This window comes from Podarcis muralis, chromosome 10 (genome assembly GCF_964188315.1).
Source record: "Podarcis muralis chromosome 10, rPodMur119.hap1.1, whole genome shotgun sequence".
NCBI lineage: Eukaryota > Metazoa > Chordata > Lepidosauria > Squamata > Lacertidae > Podarcis > Podarcis muralis.
In genome coordinates this window covers 52,477,348-52,494,250 of record NC_135664.1, presented here as the reverse complement: position 1 = coordinate 52,494,250, position 16,903 = coordinate 52,477,348, and the positions used below count along the sequence as shown (strand labels likewise).

Genomic DNA, 16,903 nt, shown 5'->3' with positions numbered 1-16,903 from the left:
AAAATTCACATGCTTGAATAGTTCCATGGACGTAACACATTTAAGCTTGGTTTCTTTTAGTTATGCTATACTTATTTGTGTTTTGCCATTTGGAGGTCTGCTGCTGAACCAATTATACACCCAAATGTTTTACATAAGAGCTGCCTCTTGAGTCCTATTCATGCACCAGAAATAGTGGAACAAATACCACCAGGACTTGCATTTGGCATAACATTTAAAAGGCACTGAATGCAACCCCAGCTTGCCATGGAACCTATGCGACCCCAACTTTACCTGTTCCACTCGTGACATTGTACAGCAATTTTGGTCAGGGATAGTCTGGCTATTGTGACCTATGCATTGATAACCTCAAGACTTGATTACTTTAACACGCTCCGTGTGGGGCTACCCTTGGACCTGGTCTGGAGGCTCTAGTTGGAGCAAAATTCTGCAGTTAGACTGTTGACGGAGACAGGCTCTCACCAGTACATAACTCGGGTGCTCAAAAGTTTTCAGTGCCTTCCCCCACACCAGGGCCAAGCTCAAGGTTACTGCACTATTTTGCAGCTTTGCTTAACAACTTTGCTCCAACTAGAGCCTCCAGGCAGTGTTTCTCAAACTTGCGTCTCCAGCTGTTGTTGGAGTACAACTCCCATCATCCCTGACCACTGGTCCTGTTAGCTAGGGATGATGGGAGCTGTAGTACAGCTAGAGACCCAAGTTTGAAAAACACTGCCTTAAGGGCTGCCTCATTCCTTCTATCTCTGCATGATCCTGAAGATCTTTGTGGAGTCACTGTTAGTGTTCCCTCATGGCTTGAATGCATGACTCCTATCCCTCAGTATTGTGGGCCCAATTTTGTGGAACTCCTTTCCAGCTGAGGTCAAAAAGGCCCTCTCCCTGTTGAACTTCCAGCACCTACTGAATATTTTTGACAGGAGGATTTTTAATTGATGTTTGATTTTGTAGCTTAACTGATTGTTTACTTTTTGTGCTGTATCCTTATAAACCACTTAGAGGCTATTGTAGTTATTCGGTATATAAATTGTTTAAATAAATATATATGGCATTTGGTGTGAGGCAGCGGCGTAGCGTGGGTTGTCAGCACCCGGGGCAAGGCAAGTAATTTGCGCCCCCTAACCCGGGGCAAGGCAAGTAATTTGCGCCCCCTAACCCCTAACCTGCCGCTGCTGCCAGCTTCTTCTTGCTGCTGCCTGGGCTGGGGTATTTACAGTAAGGTAGCCACGGCGGCGGCGGCGGGTCCGTGTCAGGTGATCTGAGGCGAGTTGCCGCTGGCGCTGCCGCACAAACGACGCCGCTTGCCCGGAGGAGGAGGAGGGCAGAGAGGCGAGGAAAATGCAACATGGCCCAGCAGCTGCAGCAGCGGCGGCGGGGCTGTGAGGAGGGGCTGCCTGGTGCGCCCTCCGCGGCCCTGACGCGCGGGGACCGCGGTGAGCGCTGAGAGCCGCTGCCAGCTCGTCAGTTCCACAAGACATGGGGCTCTGCTACACCCTGCGCCCGAGGCTCTTCGGCAACTCCGGAGGCGGCGAGCGCCCCCCCCAGATGTTGCGCCCGGTGCGGCCGGCCCCCCCTGCACCCCCCACGCTACGCCACTGGTGTGAGGATATAGTATTGGTGGGCCTAATCGGCTGCAGATTGAAGGCTCCCCAACCCTGTTTTAAAGGATGTGCTGCTTTTTCTAAGGTGGAAATATCCAAATGTGAGCAAGAAACACGATCATCATGCACTGGAGTTGGAAATGATAGAGCCTGATGATTTTCCTGTAGTATGGGCAGAATTCAGCAAATGCATCTGAGGCGTGTGGTATTGACCCCATGCATGGAAGAGGATATAAATAAAGCCATTGCTTTATATTCATTGTTTGCTTGTCTTATAATTAAGAGCACTTTAGCTTCTTCTTTACCTTCACCTCCATGTTTCTGTGTAACTCCCTCTAATTTGGAAACCACTTAAAACATGAGTCAACCATGAAATTATGCAGTCACTGGCTTTCCCTCACAGATAAACTATATTTGTGATGGAGAGTTATCCACGGGAAAAGATATATATTTTAGGACTCTCCTTTCCTTACAAGATCCTATTACATGCTTTCTTCAAAGGGCATGGAGACCAGGAAAAATTGCTGCTTGCCATACATCAAAACAAAGTGTAGTGGTGCTTCCTTTTTTTGATACCTCCCCACCCAAACTGGACAAGGGAACTCTGTCTCTCTACCCTACTAGGTCAGCACTCATGTTGCCTGCATCCTCATATGCAAGCAGGGCTGCTGCTTCCTTGCCTTCCGCACCCCCACCTGCAGTTTTGCCACTGTTGGGCTCGTGGTGTGGCGAGTGAGGCCTAGCAAGGTTCATGAGGCAAAGAGGGGCAAGGTTTAGGAAAGAGGCAAGGCTCATGCTGTACTCTGGGAAACGCAGCGCTCTGCAATTGCCATGGTCTGAGAAACAATTGGGAGGCAGTAACGCTTCTGAACACCAGTTTCTGGAAAACACAGGAGAGGAAAGTCCTGTTTGCTGGTTGGTCACTGTGAGAACAGGATGCTGGACAAGATGAGCCTCTTCCACCAGGCTCTTCTTATGCCGTTACTCCAGAAAGAAATAAGCTGGAGTGGAGTCCTTCTACAGCAGCAGGGGTTCATGCAGCCAAATAGCTAGCACCGCCTGAGCAGCAAAATATTGCTCTACTTAAAGGACCCAGCCTCCTTCAGTCATCTCCTACTGTGGAGGAGCCTCAGGTCTTCCTGGGTTTTTAGCTGTCGAGTCCTCTGAGTCTGAGATTGTGGTGCTGCATCTTCAGGCTGTTGAGTGGGCCTCACAGGTTATTCTGAAAGCACTTGTGGGACTGGACCTGCATGTCCTTCCCCTCACTCCTCAAAAATGAGGGACATGGCTCCAGGGTCATGACAGCCACAGCTAATGCAGCAGAAGCACTGACACTCTTCCTCCTTCCTCTGAGGAGGAAGGTCCTTCCACAAAAGCCCATGTGTGTTAAGTCTGTAAGGTACGACCAGGTTTTTGTTGTTGTTGCAGTGTTTAGAGTATTAGACTGGGACTGGGACGACTTGGGTTCTAATCCCCACATGGCCATGAAGTCTGTGGTATGATCTTGGACCAATTGCTGTGTCTCAGTCTAACCTACAAGGCAGTGTCATTGTGATGATAACAGTGGGTGGGGAAGCACTTTGCAATACCATATTGAGCTCCTTGGAAGAATGGTGGGGAAATAAACTCAAAATGACTCATGGTACGTGTTACATCTTTGTTCCATCCTGGCACCAGTTACTGAATAAGATGTCTTTACATAGTCCACAAATTTACAGGATCAAAGTTTAATTAAATCATCTCTCCTTTTTTTTAAAGGGAAAATGGAGAGACGAAGGGGAGGTTATTTGGTCTCTGAATCTGGAGTAGATTTTTTAAAATAATAAGACTTCACAGGGGGAAATCCGTTAATGTTAGGCAAGTTTGTGGACTGTCCTACAGTACAACCAAATTATAAATAAGCAAGTAATTGTGAATGGGATTGCAGCTTTAAACTCAATGGCGGAACCCACAAAATAGATAATGCAATTTGGGTACAGAAACTTCTCAGGGTGGCTTCTCTAGGAGCAGATCTTCTGTTTGCTCTTTAGCTCTGCTGTACAAAAGGGGACTTGTGGGTTGCTCTTGCAGTTTTTTGCTGTGAGCAAAGGATATTATAAGTAAGAGCAACATGCTCATACAGTACCTGCATGGGATTAATATGTATCCTAGCACTAATCAGGATGTGAGAGCTGCTGCAAGGCAGGTGAATGGAAAGCTTGGTCCAGACATATGGTGCTCAGTGTTTTGTTTTGTTTTTCTTAATCAGAATGGTAATATAAATGGGTAAAAAATCAGAGTTCTCCCTTTCACTGGGGGTATGCCATAACTTAATTACTTGTCATCTGAGTGCCTTGAAATTCTTAAAGGAAGGTGTTAGATGAGCAGAAGGAATTGTTAATGCTGTTTGTAAACCTACTGATGTTTTGCTAATGAAATTCCCTTTCATGTACTATAAGGTAGATAGAAGGAGAGTGATCCTGCTGTTCAGAATGCTAATCAGCTCTGCTGGAAAGACATCTGTTTAAGCAAATATGATAAGAGAGCAAACTATGAAATGGTTGGCATCTTACTTGAGACTCCTAGGCTATGACCTTCAGTGGACCAGCATTTAAGAACTTTGCAAGGTGGAAAAGTGTGTTTGTGTTAGAGATTGTGGACAAATTGGATTCAGATCATATTTAATGGCAAACCTGCCTATTTCACTTTCCAAAACAATATGTGAACTGAGAAACAGCCATCTTTTGAACATTTGCACCTATCCAAATTTTGTGGTTCTTCAGTTGAGTACGTAATCTATATGAAAATGCATACATTAGGGTAATGTCCCATATGTTGGTGAAAATAACATGCAAAAGTTTTGCAAAATTTGCATGCAAAAATGTGTACGATAGGCAGAATTGCATAGAAAAATATGTAAGTTATGAGAAATCTACACTAATGTGCTGATGAATTTTCATGAGGGCTTCTTTAAAAATAAATAAATAAATCACAAACTGATATGGGAATGTGGAGTACTGAATGCAAGAATGGAACAGTGAGAAACTGAAATGGACAGATTTGCACATCCATAGTGTGTTTAGATTAGGTTCAGCCTGACATCTCCAGCAAAAAGGACCAGTTGGCAGGTCAGGGGAAAGATCTCTACCAGAGACCTTGGAGAGGTTTTCCTAGTCACAGTAAGTAGGATTGTATTGAGCTGGATGGACAAATAGTCTTATAAGGCCACTTCCTATGTTTCTGTGATGTGGGAACACTGGCTTGAAGAGTTGTGTAGTTGCCTATTTGGGACTTCCAAAATTTTCAGACTGTAGCCCAAGTCAGGTTGACCCCGCTGGGGTATTTTCTCATGTACTTCCTTTAAAAACACAAAATGGCTACTGCCTGATGGGGCAGCCTCTGCTTGTTGCACCATCCACAAGCTGGAAGTTGAAATGCTACCCTTGCTTGTGTTCAGATATTTGCCACCTACCCAGAGATGCTTCTCTGCCCTTTGCCCATTTCTGTCCCCGAGTCTCTCGGACTCACAGAAGAACCATTAATCTTCTGCAGCAGATCATTTTCTAGCAGCCAACGTTCTTTCAATCTTCCCATCTGCTTGTCTCAGCACAGTCCTGGCAAGGTGTCTGTGCTTAGTGATCTTCTCAATGCTCTCTAAAGAGAATAGTGAGAGCAGTTGCGTGAAGGCTTTTGGCTCCATCCTGTCCTGACTCTGCAAAATTTTGCCTTGGGTGGCTGCCCAAGCAAGGGGGTTGGGGCAGTGATTTTGAAGCTCCCATTTTTCAGGCATCTAACCTTGCCTGAAACCAAATTAAGCTTGCAATTCTCTACCTTTTGTGAGGCCGAGCCAAGAAAGCCTGCTGAAAACTCTCTTTAAAAAGAAGAATGATAATAAAAATGAAGGTAAAGGCTTCCCAGACACTTGTGGTGACCGTGCTGCCATTGCAGAGCCAGCCAGATGACAGCAAGAGTTTGTTAGAAGGTTGTGGTTTACTCTTTAACCCCTGATCCTATTTATCTATCACATTCATATCTCATCATTTCTCCAAGGAGCTCCATGTGGTGTACATGGTTCTCCCCCTTCCTCATTTAATCCCCACTGCAACACTGTGAGGTAGGTTAGGCTGAGAGGCAGTGACTGGCCCAAGGTCACCCAGTGAACTTTACTGGGGAATTGTACCCTGGTCTCCCAGGTCCTAGTCTGGCACTCTAACAGCTACATTACACTGGCAGCTTTTGCCCTAACAAATGCAGCTATTACTGGTAGGGTATGTTTGCTTTTGCTTGTATCGGAAGTGAAGGTGCTGTTGAATCACAGGTGTGCTGGTGCTCTGGAGACACAGAGCTATGCTGTCACTCCAGAATCGGGGTGGGAATGCCAACTTCCATCACCTCTTACCTTGGTCATGCTGGGTGCTGCTGATGGGAGGTGCAGTCCAAAGACATCTGGAGGACCACAGGACCCCCCACCCCTCCTTCTAGAACTCAAAGGGAGTAAAGTATGTCGCTGGGGAGACGTAAGATTGTGGGTGTAAGCACCAGACTTGTGAATAGTTCCTGTTTTCTATAACCAGGATGGCATAGCAAGTTGTTTTAATCAGTTTTTAATATTGAATTTTAAGTCATCTTAAGAAGAGTTTGGATTTGATATCCCGCTTTATCACTACCTGAAGGAGTCTCAAAGCGGCTAACATTCTCCTTTCCCTTCCTCCCCCACAACAAACACTCTGTGAGGTGAGTGGGGCTGAGAGACTTCAGAGAAGTGTGACTGGCCCAAGGTCACCCAGCAGCTGTATGTGGATGAGCAGGGAAGCGAACACGGTTCACCAGATCACGAGTCTACCGCTCTTAACCACTACACCACACTGGCGTAACCCACCCTCGGGCCTTAGGGTGAGGGGCAGATAAGAAAACCTACTTGAAAATGTGATAAGTGACTCTTGCTGTGCTTGTGCCCCCCCCCCATTCCATGATTGGGGCTCTGGACACTTGCCGCAAAGTCCTGCCCCGATGAGACCACTTCTTCTGTGCTGCAGAGCATGTGCTCTGCTGCCTTAGAGCTATGGCCCACTTCCATATTTTTGCTGTTCGTTGCATGCAGATGGCTTTGTGAATGTAGCCCAGACCCAATTTCATTTTCATGTATTTTGAGGTTAAATGTATAGCACAGCCTAGACATAGCTTTCGTAGGCCTTTGATATACAATGGTACCTTTGGTTACATACGCTTCAGGTTACATGTGCTTCAGGTTACAGACTCCGCTAACCCAGAAATAGTGCTTCAGGTTAAGAACTTTGCTTCAGGATGAGAACAGAAATCGTGCCCCAGCGGCGCGGCAGCAGCAGGAGGCCCCATTAGCTAAAGTGGTGCTTCAGGTTAAGAACGGACCTCCGGAACGAATTAAGTACCGTATTTTTCGCTCTATAACACGCACCTGACCATAACACGCACATCGTTTTTAGAGGAGGAAAACAAGGGAAAAAATTCTGAATGAAACAGTGGATGTATCATTTTTGTGCTTCATGCTGTGGCCACAGACATGTGATCTGATGGTGAATTTGGGGTAGCTCAATGCAAAGATCCTGAGGATCCATGTGGATCCATGCTTTTTAACCACATTTTTGCACCATTGCAGCCCCAGGCAACAGTGGGTGTGTGATTTTTGGGGGGCAGGCTGCTATGTGATCTGATGGTGAATTTGGGGTGGCCCAATGCAAAGATCCTGAGGATCCATGTGGATCCATGCTTTTTAACCACGTTTTTGCACCATTGCAGCCCCAGGCAACAGTGGGTGTGTGATTTTTTTGGGGGGGCAGGCTGCTATGTGATCTGATGGTGAATTTGGGGTGGCCCAATGCAAAGATCCTGAGGATCCATGTGGATCCATGCTTTGTAACTACATTTTAAGTGGGGAGTGAAGGAAAAACACAGAAGGGACAAGAGAGCGGTGTGCAGAGAAGCAGCTGGCTAAGAAAGCAGGAGAGGGATTTTACGGGAGGGAGGAAAGAAAGGCAAAAGTTTCCACAAACCGAAGCCAGCTTTCTCTCTCCTCCTGCATGTTTTCTGGCTGCCTGCGAGGAGCATGGAGAGGAATTAGAAGGAAAGACCTCTGCTTTCCCCTCTGCTTGCCTGGAGGGGAGGGGATTTGCCTGCTCTTTGTTCCGTTTGAGCAAACACAGCAACGAAACAGAGGAGGGTGGGCAGTAAGACCCTGAGGCAGAATGCAGGAAAGCAACCACTTCCTCTTTTCAGGTTTCCCTCTCCGACACAACGCACGATTGATTTTTGCTGATTTTTGTTCCTGCGCTCCCATAATCTTTTTTTTTTTAAAATAATTTTTATTAGTTTTCCAGACATATAATAAAAACAAACAATATGACAAAACAAAACATACACACGGATAAACATAAATAATATCTTAAACTTGTTTTCTTTCACCTTACTTCCCGGACTTCCCCATACCTCCCTTTTTCTGCATCCTTATATTTACCCTTTCTCAGCAACCCTCCATTCAATTAATTAACTGATTTTCATTATAGTTTCCTTAAACTTATGATTTACAGCTGTAATTCTCTGTTTCTTAACACCATAACATGTCAGCAATCATCAATTTTACAACAGTTTTTAAGATATATTTTAAATTTCTTCCAATCTTCTTCCACTGTCTCACTCCCCTGATCACGGATTCTGCCGGTCATCTCTGCCATTCCCATATAGTCAATCACCTTCGCTTGCCATTCTTCCAGAGTGGGTAGCTGCTGCGTCTTCCAATACTTTGCCAGAAGAATTCTTGCCGCTGTAGTAGCATACATAAAAAAAAAGTTCTGTCCTTCCTTGACACCAATTGGCCCACCATGCCCAGGAGAAAAGCCTCTGGTTTTTTAGAAAATGTCCATTTAAGGACCTTTTTAATTTCATTATAGATCATTTCCCAGTAGGCCTTAACCCTCGGGCAGGTCCACCAAAGGTGGTAGAAGGTACCTTCAGTCTCATTACATTTCCAACATTTATTATTGGGCAAATGATAAATTTTTGCAAGTTTGACTGGGGTCATGTACCACCTATAGATCATTTTCATTATGTTTTCTCTCAAAGCATTACAAGCCGTAAACTTAACACCTGTGTTCCATAACTGTTCCCAGTCATCAAACATAATGTCATGACCTATGTCTTGTGCCCATTTGATCATAGCTGATTTTACTGTTTCATCTTGTGTATTCCATTTCAGCAGCAAATTGTACATTCTTGACAAGTTCTTAGTATTGGGTTCTAACAATTCTGTTTCTAATTTCGACCTCTCCATCTGAAAACCTATTTTCCTGTCCTGTTTGAATACCTCGTTTATCTGAAGGTAATGCAACCAATCTCGTACTTTAGACTTTAATTTGTCATAGCTTTGTAATTTAACTCTTTCACCGTCTTGTTCTAAAATTTCACAATATTTTGGCCATTTGGACTCCATATTAAGTTTCTTAGTCTCTTTAGCCTCCATTGGTGATAACCACCTGGGAGTTTTACTTTCGAGTAAATCCTTATATCTTATCCAGACATTGTACAATGCTTTCCTGACAATATGGTTTTTAAAACCTTTATGCATTTTTACCTTGTCATACCATATATATGCATGCCAACCAAATCTATTGTCATACCCTTCCAGATCCAAAATGTCTGTATTCTCAAGAAGCAGCCATTGTTTCAACCAGCAAAACGCTGCCGATTCATAGTAAAGTCTCAGGTCCGGCAGGGCAAACCCCCCTCTGTCTTTTGCATCAGTTAAGATCTTAAAGTTAATTCTGGGCTTTTTGCCCTGCCAGACAAATTTTGATATGTCTTTTTGCCACCTCTTGAAACAGTCCATTTTGTCCAGGATCTGGAGTGTCTGAAATAAAAACAACATTCTAGGCAATACATTCATCTTTATAACAGCAATTCGGCCTAACAAGGAAAGTCTCAACCTTGACCATATTTCTAGATCTTTCTTCACCTCTGTCCAACATTTGTCATAGTTGTCTTTAAATAAATTCACATTTTTTGAAGTCAAGTTCACACCCAGGTACTTCACCTTTTTTGTTATTACTAAACCTGTTTCACTCTGAAACTTCTCTTTTTCTGCCATTGTTAGATTTTTCTCCAACACTTTAGTTTTTTGCTTGTTCAGTTTAAATCCTGCTACCTGACCAAATATCTCAATTAATTCTAATACTCTTTTAGTACTAGTATCTGGCTGTTGCAAAGTCAGTACTAAGTCATCTGCAAATGCCCTTAATTTGTAGTTTCTGGCTCCGACCTGAACTCCTTTAACCAACTGGTCCCCTCTGATCATATTTAACAAAACCTCCAGGACTGATATAAAAAGTAAAGGGGATATTGGGCATCCCTGTCGTGTACCTTTTTCTATAGGTATTTCTTCCGTAACCACATTGTTCACAATCAACTTTGCTTTTTGCTTAGAGTATATAGCACCTATACCATTTTCAAAACCTTGGCCTACCCCCATCCCTTGGAGATTCTTCTTCATAAAGGTCCAACAAATGTTATCAAAGGCTTTCTCCGCATCCACAAAGATTAGCACCGCCTTTCTATTAATGTTCACTTCCAACAACTCCAAAATGTCTATAATGTTCCTCACATTGTCCGACATATGTCTCCCTGGGAGAAAGCCTGTTTGGTCCTTATGAATCTCCTCTACCAAAACTCTCTTCAATCTTTTTGCTAAAATGTCTGCAAATATTTTATAATCCACATTAAGTAATGATATAGGGCGGTAGTTTTTAACCTGGTTCTTTTCACCTGCGCTCCCCTAATCGGCTCCAGGGACCCCCCCCCCACATTCGCTCCATAACACGCACAGACATTTCCCCTTCCTTTTTAGGAGAAAAAATCTGCGTGTAATAGAGAGAAAAATACGGTACTTAACCTGAGGTACCACTGTACAGTAAAAATGCAAGCCATGTGCCACCTGTAATTACCATCTCTGATGCTTAAGTTTGAACGTTAGGCAAGATAATATGGTAGCTACATACCTTAGGTCTCTCTCTCTCTCTCTCTCTCTCTCTCTCTGTGTGTGTGTGTGTGTGTGTGTGTGTGTGTGTGTTTAAGGGGAGGGGCAATCTGGATCTGCTTCCAGCCTGTGCAGTGGGGTTAAATATTTTTCAGCTGTTCTGGTCCTCATCCACATTAGAAGGGCCCTGTGCCTGAAATTTGCTTTGAATGGGGAGAACTCCTATTGACGTGAGCATGTGTGTGCCCCCCCCCCCCGCCACCCAATGAGGATTGCAGGCGTTTGGTTCCAATCTTGATCAGAAGCACAGTGGGGCTGGAAGGATAAATCTCCCCCACGTCCTTGGCTTCTTTTGCTTCTATCTCACACTGGCAATTTTTGGTTTTTTTAAAAAAAATAGAACCGCGGTAAAACCTTGCATTTAAAGGCAAAGATACATTAGCTTTGTCTCATCTACTTTTGCCTGTGATTTTTCAGCTCCAGTCATTTAACGAAAATGGAGCAAGTAAGAATAATCGCTGGTCTTTGGTAGCTAAGTTTCATTTTTAAAATCCATTTAGATTTAGTTGAATTCTTCATCAGTCTTCCCATGCTTCTTTCTGCTAAGATTCATATTAAAACCATACTCCAATAAATTTGCTAATCTAGATAAGCTTATTTTTTATATATTTTAGTATCCACTGCTTTTACAGTAATTGTATAGGCTATTAAATTTTTTTTGGAGGTGGTTGAATTGAATGCATGCTTTTCCTTTTTAAGCAACTAATTTCACACATAAAGCAGCCTATTTTCATTACAGGGTCATTTAAAAATTACCCCCTGTGAGCCTGTAGGCTCCGTGCTTTATTATATTTAATCAGACTAGTCAAGTCAGCTTGTGGTTGATTAATTGATGAGCACATAATATTAATTGGTGCTTGATTTGTTTTTAACAGGGTCTAAGTTTGAAGGCTCACTACTTGTTGTGGTGGGCTACATAGACCCATCTTAAAATCATGACTATATAGAACTGCATCTCTGTAATTTGTTTTTTATTCTGAATATGTTCTATGTTATTGTTTGTATGGTTATGTGTTAGCTTGTCCACATGTTTATGATAAATCAATAAAAAATGTTGTTTATTTTATATGGTGTTGTAACAAGGTTTCTCATAATGGGGTAGGAAACAGTAGGGCACCCCACATAAACAAAATAAATCTGAAACAGTTCTGTATGGGACAGTATGAAATTTGATCCAAAAGCCCAGAATGTTTCAGTGTGAATCTTCTTCCATGGTAATTAGGAGTTAGGGATTTACTTTTATTCAGAAGTTTCCAACTAAAGGTAATTTTTTTGGAAAGGAGGTTCTTTATTTTCTTTAAAACTCTCTCTCTCTCTCTCTCTCTCTCTCTCTCTCTCTATCTATCTCTGCCTCCTCTCTTTAAATTTGACAACGCACACACATACACACACATCTATAGACCTGTTCATGATTGACATGGTAAAGGTGATCACTGAGTGCTTTTTTCACATGGAGAAATGGTCATTTGAAAGGACACATCCTGAAGCTGAGGCTCCAATACTTTGGCCAACCTCATGAGAAGAGTACACTCTCTGGAAAAGACCCTGATGTTGGGAAAGATGGAGGGCACAAGGAGAAGGGGACGACAGAGGACGAGATGGTTGGATGGTGTTCTCGAAGCTATGAAGCTGAGTTTGACCAAACTGCGGGAGGCAGTGGAAGACAGGAGTGCCTGGTGTGCTCTGGTCCATGGGGTCACGAAGAGTCGGACACGACTAAACAACAACAACAACAACACACTGGAGTCTGATCTGAAAACAAAAGCCTCCTGGATGTCTGGCAACTCCCAGACCATAACAGGCAGCTTTTGTGTTTTCACAAGTTTTCATTGTGAAGACAACTTCAAAACACACACACACAAAGAAACAGCAAATACCTGTTGCTTGCAGTCTAGCAGTAAAATGGCAAATAACACTCCACGAAGGGAAGCGAGCTGCTTCCAATTCCAATGGTGTGCCCCATCAAAGAACCTATGAAATACTAACTTTGGAATATTCATTTCCCCACAACCACCCAAATCATAGATGCATGATTATGTGTCAAAGGGTTGTACAGTTTCATTGCTATTGAATTGCATCTCCCAAACCACTAGTGTGTTTTTTATATATATATGTAAAGCATTTCTAAACTCAGGTCACATGGTAGCAAAATCGAGATTAGTTCTCAAGTACAGCAGGCAGTGAAATAGCTACACTGAGCAGGTACTCTCTAGGGCACGGTATGATGCACCAGTCCCTGATTACAAGTGGTAGGGAGAGCAGAGCCTGTACCTGTTTGTGCTGGAGGCGGGGAGCTCAGATGCATCCCCTTTGCATGCAAGGCGCTGTGGGTAAAAGCCTCAGCGCCTAGGGCTTGCCGATCGAAAGGTTGGTGGTTCGAATCCCCGCAGCGGGGTGTGCTCCCGTTGTTCGGTCCCAGCGCCTGCCAACCTAGCAGTTCGAAAGCACCCCGGGGTGCAAGTAGATAAATAGGGACCGCTTTATAACGGGAAGGTAAACGGCGTTTCCGTGTGCGGCTCTGGCTTACCAGAGCAGCGATGTCACGCTGGCCACGTGACCCGGAAGTGTCTCCGGACAGCGCTGGCCCCCGCCCTTTTGAGTGAGCTGGGCGCACAACCCTAGAGTCTGTCAAGACTGGCCCGTATGGGCAGGGGTACCTTTACCTTTACCTTTAACAATCAGAGTCCGTTCACATGCTGTTGACAAATGCAAAGCTGAATTTATTCATTCTGAAGAGAGGAGCCTGAATGCAGCTTTCCTTGCCTCGTGCAAGTGCTTGGCTGCCAATGCTTCCTCTGAAGGCTGAGAGTAGTTTGAAGTGACCATATAGTCCTTTTGCATGCAAAGGATGTGCTTTCTATCCCTGAGCGATGCCCTTCCCCAGGCCAAACAGGAAGTGCTACCCTGCTCTGCCATGCTGCCCATCCCATCACCTCCGCTTCACTGCCTGCCTTCGCCATCACTAGCACCACACCACCTACTGGCAGAGAAGCAGTGCTGGCATTGGTGCCGATTTCTGGCAGTATCTCACAATATTTTGGCAAGGTCTTGCTGGAAATCTGTGATGATGCCTACACCGTTTCTCTGGCACTGTTTCTGGGGGCGGGGGCAGCTCAAGGGCTTCTGCTGCCTGAGGTGGCTGCTTTGCCACACCTAATAGGTGGGCCAGGCCTGCCCTGCCAATTCCAGTTTTTAATTCCTGAGAACGCCCGACACTGTGCTGCTTTAATTTTGTGCTAGTAAAACTCTGTCAGGAGTGACTTGCAGTTTGATTCAGGCTGCGTATCTGTCTGGGACCCTGAAATGTTGTGATCCAGGATGCAGCTGCAGCAGCAGCAAGTGACCTTTTCACATTCTAACCACACTTCTGGATTGATGCCTTTAAAATTATAGGTCACCAAAGCAGCTATTCTGTTTAAAGCCCTCCTTCTCTTCTCTTTTTGAGCAAGCTCCATGATAGAGCAGGCAGGCAGGCCACAAACTGATTTATTTATTTTGTAAGGATGATTACAGCAAAGACCTGGTTTTCCACCAAATTTCAGAGGCTGAGATGGGATCCTTAAAAAGCAAATGGTCACCAAGGACTTATTCTGATATTAAAACACTATCTACACAGTTCTCCACTATGGCTGGTGTGGTGTGGAGGTTTGAGTGTTGGGCTAGGACAGGGATCAGCAACCTTTTTTCAGCCGTGGGCTGGTCAACCGTCCCTCAGACCATGTGGGGGGGCCAGACTATATTTTTTTGGGGGAAATGAACTAATCTCTATGCCCCACAAATAACCCAGAGATGCATTTTAAATAAAAACACACATTCTGCTCATGTAAAAACACTAGGCAGGCCCCACAAATAACCAAGAGATGCATTTTTAAAAATGTATTTTTATTAAAGATTTTCTTAGTTTACCAAACTATGTGCAATCTCTCCCCCCCCCTCCAAGTAACATTTTTTACAGATCAGTTTCATTTGTTGAGAAATTAGGAAGAAGAAGGGGAAAGTGGGTGGGAAGATGGGTGGGGTGGGGTGGAGATGTTTCTATTATACTTAATATATGTGGGGTTTTGTGTCAGCGTCGCTTGTGCAGGTTCCCAGAGAGGCATTTCAAATAAAAGGACACATTCTACCCATGTAAAAGCACACTGATTCCTGGACCGTCCATGGGCCGGATTGAGAAAGCAATTGGGCCGCATCCGGCCCACGGGCCTTAGTTTGCCTACCCCTGGGCTAGGACCTGGGAGACCAGGGTTCATAATCCTTACTTGGTCATGACGCCTTTCAGCCTAACCTACCTCACAGGCTTGTTGTGGGAATTAAATGGGGGGGGGGAAGCTTAGGTCAGTCATTCTCTCTCTCTCTCTCTCTCTCTCTCTGCCTGATCTTCCTCCCAAGGCTGTTGTTAGGATAAAATTGGGAGAGGTAAGGAGAACCAGCTCTTGGTGTGATAAAATGCATTACAAAAATAACCTGGAGCTTTCTGATCAGCACACACAGCAAAGAGAGATCTCACGCTCAGTTTCAGTGCACCATCCATAGAATCATAGAATATGAAGAGATGGAAGGGACCTTAGGGTCCCTTCAAGGCTCCCGCTCCATACAGGAATCTTCAGTGACAGCATCCTGGACAGCTGCCCATTCAGCCTCCACTTAAATATCTCCTCAAGCACTTCCCGTGTTCTAGGCTTCCTCATATCACATATCCTAACAGCTCCCTGGAGGGAAAGCTTAGCTTCAGAGGTGGTGACTTGCCCACGGCTACTCCTGTAAAATAGAAATAAAATAAATCTTCATACAAACCTCCCCACCACTTCTGAGTACTGAAATGCCCAGATAATAATTCAGAAAGAAACCCACCTTCAAAGTTATGACTTCTGTACTTTCTTATATTTTTGTGGTTCCCTCTGGCTAAGAAATAACTTGGTACTGGTAAGAAGCAATATGGAACGAGCCTGAAGTGAATGGTGGGGAGAGAGAATGCTCTCTGTGCATTGTACCAACCAATATACAGTACCAGCAATGGATTTTTAAAGGTAACTTTAGCATACATAGCAGATACAGTTTCTGTTTCTTGAGTCCTAAGAACAAGAAGAGACCAATTATTCAATCCCACTTCCTTTCTTTTTTCATTTAAGGCAATGGAGTAAATAGTGTGCACATACACATTTATTTTTTTTAGGTACAAGGACATGCTAGAAATTTGAACGGGCATCTCAAAGAAGATTGTATGCTCTTTATCACAGTAGATGTGAGCCCAACAAGAGATATCACCTGTAGAAAAACTGTAATGAAAACACACTTCAGATTTCGATCTTCCTATCTTGTTCCTGACTTGAAATGAAAACAAACTACAATCTGCTAGACAGATATTTAGTAATAAATTCCTAGCATGCTTAGTTTCCAGACAGGGGATAAATAGGAAGACTGAAGTCTTAGACTGCATGTAACAAACCTCAAAGCCTGGCGAGTCCCAGAATAATAGTGCTTAATGAATCATAGGGGGAAATGAAGTTGCTTTGTGGAGGAAAGCTGTGTGTCAGGGCTGGTGGTTTGTTTTGAGGCAAGCAGGGAGGAAAGGGAGGGGGAATTCAGTCCGTGTCTGAGAGATGGATTGTTCAAACTGATGATCTGGGCTGCAGCCAGCAAGTAGAACCCCATTGGCCCCTTGGGTCACATGATCCCTGCTGAAATGGCTGCTGCAGTACTGTCCTCTGGCCATCTGCAGTGGTGGCGCCGCAGCACACAGCTGGTGAGTGTCAAATGTGGCTTTAAAAAGGGATTGTTGCTTGTGGCTACAGTGATTTGCCTCAGATGAATAGGTTTTACAGGTTTTTCATTGTTTCGAAAGCCTGTGAAAAGTTTTTCAGCAGAGGGAACATTGAGGTAAAAGAAATGGCATGTGGACACAATGGTAAGCAAAAGGAACTTTATCCAGTTCTCTTGAACCTATTAAACTACTGTTATTAGATTTCAGATCCAATACCTACTGCATGTTAAAGGTAAAGGTAAAGGTACCCCTGCCCGTATGGGCCAGTCTTGACAGACTCTAGGGTTGTGCGCCCATCTCACTCAAGAGGCCGGGGGCCAGCGCTGTCCGGAGACACTTCTGGGTCACGTGGCCAGCGTGACAAGCTGCATCTGGCAATCCAGCGCAGCACACGGAACGCCGTTTACCTTCCCGCTGGTAAGCGGTCCCTATTTATCTACTTGCACCCGGGGGTGCTTTCGAACTGCTAGGTTGGCAGGCGCTGGGACCGAACGACGGGAGCGC

General features: G+C 44.4%; 1 protein-coding gene across 5 annotated transcripts in view; it reads left to right on the top strand.

The window, feature by feature from the left end:
* Nucleotides 1-16,903, top strand: part of CHST11 (carbohydrate sulfotransferase 11) — a 204,387-nt gene that overhangs the window by 54,962 nt on the left and 132,522 nt on the right. The window contains exon 1 of one of the 5 annotated variants that reach the window (XM_077935028.1): nt 16,290-16,381. The exons of the other annotated variants lie outside the window; for them this stretch is intronic. The gene's annotated coding sequence lies outside the window, so the exon portion shown is untranslated. Of the gene's footprint in view, nt 1-16,289; nt 16,382-16,903 lie in introns of those variants that run through there. 5 annotated transcript variants of the gene reach the window in all.